Source organism: Lygodium microphyllum, chromosome 26 (genome assembly GCF_053477565.2).
Source record: "Lygodium microphyllum isolate KBCC chromosome 26, Lygodium_microphyllum_v1.1.10, whole genome shotgun sequence".
Taxonomy (NCBI): Eukaryota; Viridiplantae; Streptophyta; class Polypodiopsida; order Schizaeales; family Lygodiaceae; genus Lygodium; species Lygodium microphyllum.
Genome location: NC_141160.1, coordinates 79,804,034 through 79,809,803, shown reverse-complemented (window position 1 = coordinate 79,809,803; position 5,770 = coordinate 79,804,034). Strand labels below are relative to the sequence as shown.

General features: G+C 38.7%; 1 pseudogene; it reads left to right on the top strand.

Moving 5' to 3' along the window:
* The first annotated feature begins 262 nt into the window (after positions 1-262).
* Positions 263-4,055, top strand: LOC148013457 (uncharacterized; annotated as a pseudogene).
* Positions 4,056-5,770: the final 1,715 nt, after the last annotated feature.

Here is a 5,770-nt window from a genome sequence, read left to right as displayed (position 1 = left end):
ACCCACCGAGAGATGATAGGTTTGAGCTTGCCACAGAAGATCTTAATGGTGCACCCTTGGCTCGAGTATGGTGCCATGAATGTGAAGTTCCTTATGGATCGGGAGTCATTGGCAAGCAATCTGCTTACTCGTGTCTTTCTAATTTCATGAGAACCCATATATTAGAAGGCCAAGCGCATCAAATAAGATATTTGACAAATCAAGGTTGAAGGTGGGAGCGACATCTAACTCAAAATATGTAGAAGAAAGCAATGAAGATAATATGGTTGCGGTTTTAGCTGCAGTAGAGGAGATGGATATTTTTAATAGCACTTATGAAGGTAAGTGACATCTTTTTAACCATTGAAACCTCCAATAAAATGTTACTTTCATATACGACAATTACCAGTTTATGAAAGAGTTGAGCTTTAGTAAGGTTGGGGTTTGTTTTAAAATCACTTTTGTATATGTATCTTAGGGATAATTTCTAATCATTTTAGAGATTAATTTGTGAGTTTTGACTTGAAATCACACAGGATCTGATTTTGAGCTTATTGAGGCAACATTGAATGACTACAAAGATAAAGGGAGAGTAAAAGTTGTATGTAAGTATGATAAGAAATGGTTGCATTTGTGCCCTTCAAGATCGGACTTGCATACGATTCTCACAGAGCATATCAAGTCAAAGTCTCACATCATGGCTATATCCAAAAAAACATGTACCAACCATGTAGTTTTGACAAATGCTAGAGGGCGACCAAAGAAGCTCTTTCATGCAGATCCACAACAAAAGTCACTGAGCTCTTTTCTTTACCCAACCAAAGAAAGTACCGTATCAACAAATTCAGAAGGACCTTCTACTTGTACATGTGACCCATATATGCCTTCTTCTTATGATTTAAATTTACTCTGTTGGGGATTATGGCAAAGGACCGTGCCTTACAAAGCATGTGATGTCAACATAAAATCTATTCTACACGACCTTAAAATAGGAAAGGAATGGTATCCAGAGCCATATACAAAAGCTATCTTATATGACGGATCTCTTGAAATTAAGGTAGATGGATGCTACAGACACATAAATTGCCAACGTATTTCATGTGGTGGAAATCCCTTTGAAAGTTTTACTTGTGAGTATTGTAAAAAAATTCCCACTTATGATGATTTTCGCATGAGAGTATACAGAGAGAGTACTGCTATTGAGAAGAGAGGGGTTAGGAATATAGGAGGAGGAAGGCGATTAGATTATCTTAGCAGTGAAGAGTTGAAAAATGTGACAGTTAAGTCCAAGAAAGACTTGAAAGAATCCAAGAGAAAGCTATGGTGGTTAGAAGCAAGAATTGTTGTGCTTTCTGTGAGGATTAGGTCCTTGAAAGAAGCAAACTTTGAATGCTTTAACAGGAAGGATGTGCGGCGCTTTTGTAATAATATAGTTGAGGCCCATCGACAAGGTAAATTTGGAGGTAAACAAGCATTGTGGGACTTTTTTCAAGATGTAGCAAAGAATATAGTACGAACAAAACAAGCACAACGATTCAATGAGTCCACAAAGAACATGTTTGAGCTCATTAAGCTTTGGGGCGGGCCACGCTTGCATGAATTTATGAGTACTAACCTTGGAGGGCCGTCCATGTGCACTACAAGAAGGCAAGGGAAAAAAGCAATTCACTTCATGCTTGGAGAGCATGAGTATATATTTGAGGTAGTGGGTAAGATATACATGGATGCAAAAAGTAAACATGGAGTAATGTCAATGGTGCCGATTATCATTGTTGAAGATGAGACTACCATCAAACGTCGCATAAGGTGATCTTAATAGATCTAATGTCTTGTAGTTTGCAATGTTTTTTACTTTCAATCATGTAAAGGAAGTTTGTAAGATATTTAAAGTTAAAGTAATTTTTTTTAAATGTAGGTGGAATGCAAAGGATGACACTCTTATTGGATTCTGTGGAAGTAAAGGAGAACGTCACCAATGCCTTACAAACGACACAATTATTGTAGGAGAGGGGTCACATGGTTATAATACGATAGTGGATGCCTTTCAAAATCATGTGGTGGGAAATTATGCAAGACTTTTGATAGTAAACCCTCTTCATGAGTCTTCCACGACTAGCTTTGATAGTGCAAGTCACATGTAACCGCTTTGATTGTGTTTTTATTAGAAATCAACGGAATCTTGTGGAGCATTTATGGAGTGCAAAGCTAAAGGATACAATAGGTCCAATAATTGGGCATTCTTCAGATGGAGATAGTAGACGGCGCAAGCTCATGCTTGAAGATTACCTTGGAGATCATAGCGACCGATTCTTTATTAATTGGTGTGGATGGAAATTAAGAGGGAGAATAGTGGAAGGGCATGTGTATGGTTTACATGATCAAGACTTTGTACATTGTGGAAAAAAGCTTGTTAGTCCACTTGATAGCCCTACTCGACAACTTGCGATTGGTAAAGTTTGGATTACACTCAATCATGTTGCAATGGTCTATAACTCATTTTCCATTGATAAACACAAGCTACACGATGGAGATATACAAAGAAATGATCGTCAAAATTGGGCAGCTGCCCAAAGGATTGCAAGCAGACAAGTGCAATGTTGTATGAGACAATTACAAAAGAAAGAGAGAAGTGTGCAAGGAACTGTGGCATATTTGCATATTGTGGCTGATTACATTGATGTTTTCCTATCACCGTATCTAAACTTGAAGGATCGTGTGGTGATGGCAGCTAAGGTTAGTTTCTTCTTCAAGCTTTGGAGGTTGTGGATACATCAACATGCAACGTACAACTTGAAGATAAATTTCATAAGTAGAGAGGCCTACACAGATATTCAACTCGCATGCCATTTTGTTGTGCTTCTCATAAAGGTTTTTCGTGACTTTTATCCTACTCTCAAGTGCCCATTGCATCTCACTGGATCGGATGCAGCTGAAATTTATTTTAGTAAAATTGGAGGTATGGTGGGACAAGAGTGAGCCTTTGACGTTGGAGATTTGTTGCATAGTGTTGGTACTTTGAATAAGATTGCCATGCATGAATGTAGTTCAGATGGGCTGGTTTTCTCAAGGGCTCATAAAAAACAAGAGCATATATGGAAATGCTTGAATAAAAAAGATGGAATTGTAGAAGTAGATTTAGGCAACTATGATTGTGTGTCTTCAGATGATGTAATAGTGGATGCCTTGAAAGAGGGCTTGCATCAAGCACAAATGTTGTGTCAGTCATTGGGATTGAAACCTAGCAAACCAGATAACTTGAATTGGTGGTTACACCCTTGGGAGGATACAGATTTGACATGGTCAAAACTAGATGTTGAGATGGGGGAGGCTGATGAGTACGATGACTTTGCACAACCAAGCAGTGATGACAAGCAATTACAAGAGGTTCCAGATGGGGATGATGAGATCATTGCTCTTAGTGAGATTCGACATGAAATCGATGGGCTCTTGGATGAAGTTCATGACTCGGGCACTATTGCAAAGAGACAGAAGATCAACTCAACAGTAGAAGTTGATGGAAAGTATATCTTTAAGTCCACATTGGTCAGCCAATTGAATGGGAATTCAACATTGTCAAAAGATCGACTGACAAGAGTGAGGCAAGGTGTCTATTTCATTCATGAATCAAAATCACAATCATCAAGTAATGTGAATTTCTTTGGGATAGGTTGTGATTGTGCTGTATATTTTGTGTATGACACACAAGATCAGGTAGTAGCAAGCATCCAAAGAGAGACGGAAAAGCCACAAACTTAAATAGAATGGATAAGTCTCGTGCTACATGGTATCTTGACCGAGTCCAAAAGATGAGGAAGAAAGTAGAACGTAGATATGTGGATTATAAACGGGGCTTTGATTTGACAGATCGACCTCAAGGGATAGAAGTTCAGCTTGGTTGGTACCAAAGGGTAAAAGGACAACGCATGTTCACGTATGACTTAACTGACTTGAATATGATTGCTATAGAGTCAGTCATCGCATTGGCAAATTTAACATACAATGCATCAAATGATAGATACCAACTAGATGAGAATGATTATAAGATATTTAATGACTTTCTCAAGCGCGCTGAGTAATCATTTTCATGCTCAAAGTAAGTGATTTTAATCTATGATAAGCTTTGTATTGCCTTTCTAAATAAGGTCATTATCTTTATTGTAGTGTCTTCTTTCTTGTAGGTAATGGACGTTCAAGCTAGAACTTGGCAACGTTGGGGTATACTCTTTGCAGCTGAAGTATTGCAATCGAAGAGTTCTTTTGAGATATCTTCAAACTAGTCATATGGCAATGTGCTACATTGATAGAAGTTTGTAGTTGAAGTATTAAGGTGAAGTATCACTATTTCATCATGGTTGAAATATGGTGCATATATTGTAATTAATATCTAATCTTTTTATTTTGATTTTAGTTATACTATATTGATGTGTGAGTGCTTGACGAGAGGAAATTTGTTTTTGTTTTGATTTCAGACCAATTTTGTGGCATTTTGATCTTTTGGGATTCTCAAGCAGCATATTGCATGGAGATGGCTAGCCATGGAAGCAATGAAGTCAACATACTTATGTATTATTCTTTTTATAATATACAACCTTTATCATACTACACAATCCAAATGTATAAGACATGCTTTGGACATGTGGATCTTGGAGTCTTTTGTGTATAGCTCTATGTTGCAGTGCTATTGTAAAAGTTTCATAATATTAACATCGTGTTTGGATATCCATCTTGGATCATTGTGAGAATTCCATGGCTAAAATATTGTAGTATCATGTTGTAATTTGAATTATACAGAAGGGGCCATGAAAATGCACATTCGATTCGAATTTTAGATTTATAGAGTGTCAAGATTGTGGGAGAGAAGGAAGGAGTCTCGCTTGAAGCTTTCTTGCTTGCACAATGGGGGAAGACACACAAGGGTGGAGGCTGAAAACAGTTTTCCTCTTCTTAGTTGTGTAAGCCAAAAGAACTCTATTACAAAGAAATAGAAGAACCCTATATATGGGTCTCAAACCAAACTCAAATAACTAAGGTGGCATACTAACTGAGCCACGAACTAGAGTAGATAAGGATAGCTATCATGTAGCTATTATTCATGGGCGGTGTACCAACCGCGTCTGCAACTGACAAGTCGGTGACATAAATACACAACGGTCACCCTGGCGTATCACGAGTGGAGCTCGATATCTCAACACTCCCCCTCGAGCTCAATCCCAATTCCTGCACACCAAGCAGGTCTCTGAACTTGCGCAGCTTCTCTGCGCCCAATGCCTTCGTGAATATGTCAGCTACCTGATCCTCTGTGCTGACATAAACTAGATCAATAAGACCTAGTAAAACCCTCTCTCGCACATAGTGATAATGCACCTCAATGTGCTTTGTTCTAGCATGATAGACTGGGTTATTTGCCAAGTGTATACTACTCATGTTGTCACAGTAAATGACAACTGGCCCATCTGTAGACTGATGCATATCATAAAGTAGCTTATGCAACCAAGCTACCTCACATGCAGCCATTGCTGCACCCCTGTACTCAGCCTCTGTGCTCGACAAGGCAACTGTAGGCTATTTCTTGCTGCTCCAAGTGACTGCAGCACTCCCAAAAGAGAACACATATCCACTGGTAGATCTTCTATCAGAAATACTACCAGCCCAATCAGCATCAGTGTATCCATGCAACTGTATCTGAACCCCAGTCTCATAAAATAGTCCATACTGCAATGTGGACTTCACATACCTGAGTATACGTCTAGCCGCATCCAAATGTGGTTTCCTTGGAGCCTGCATAAACTGA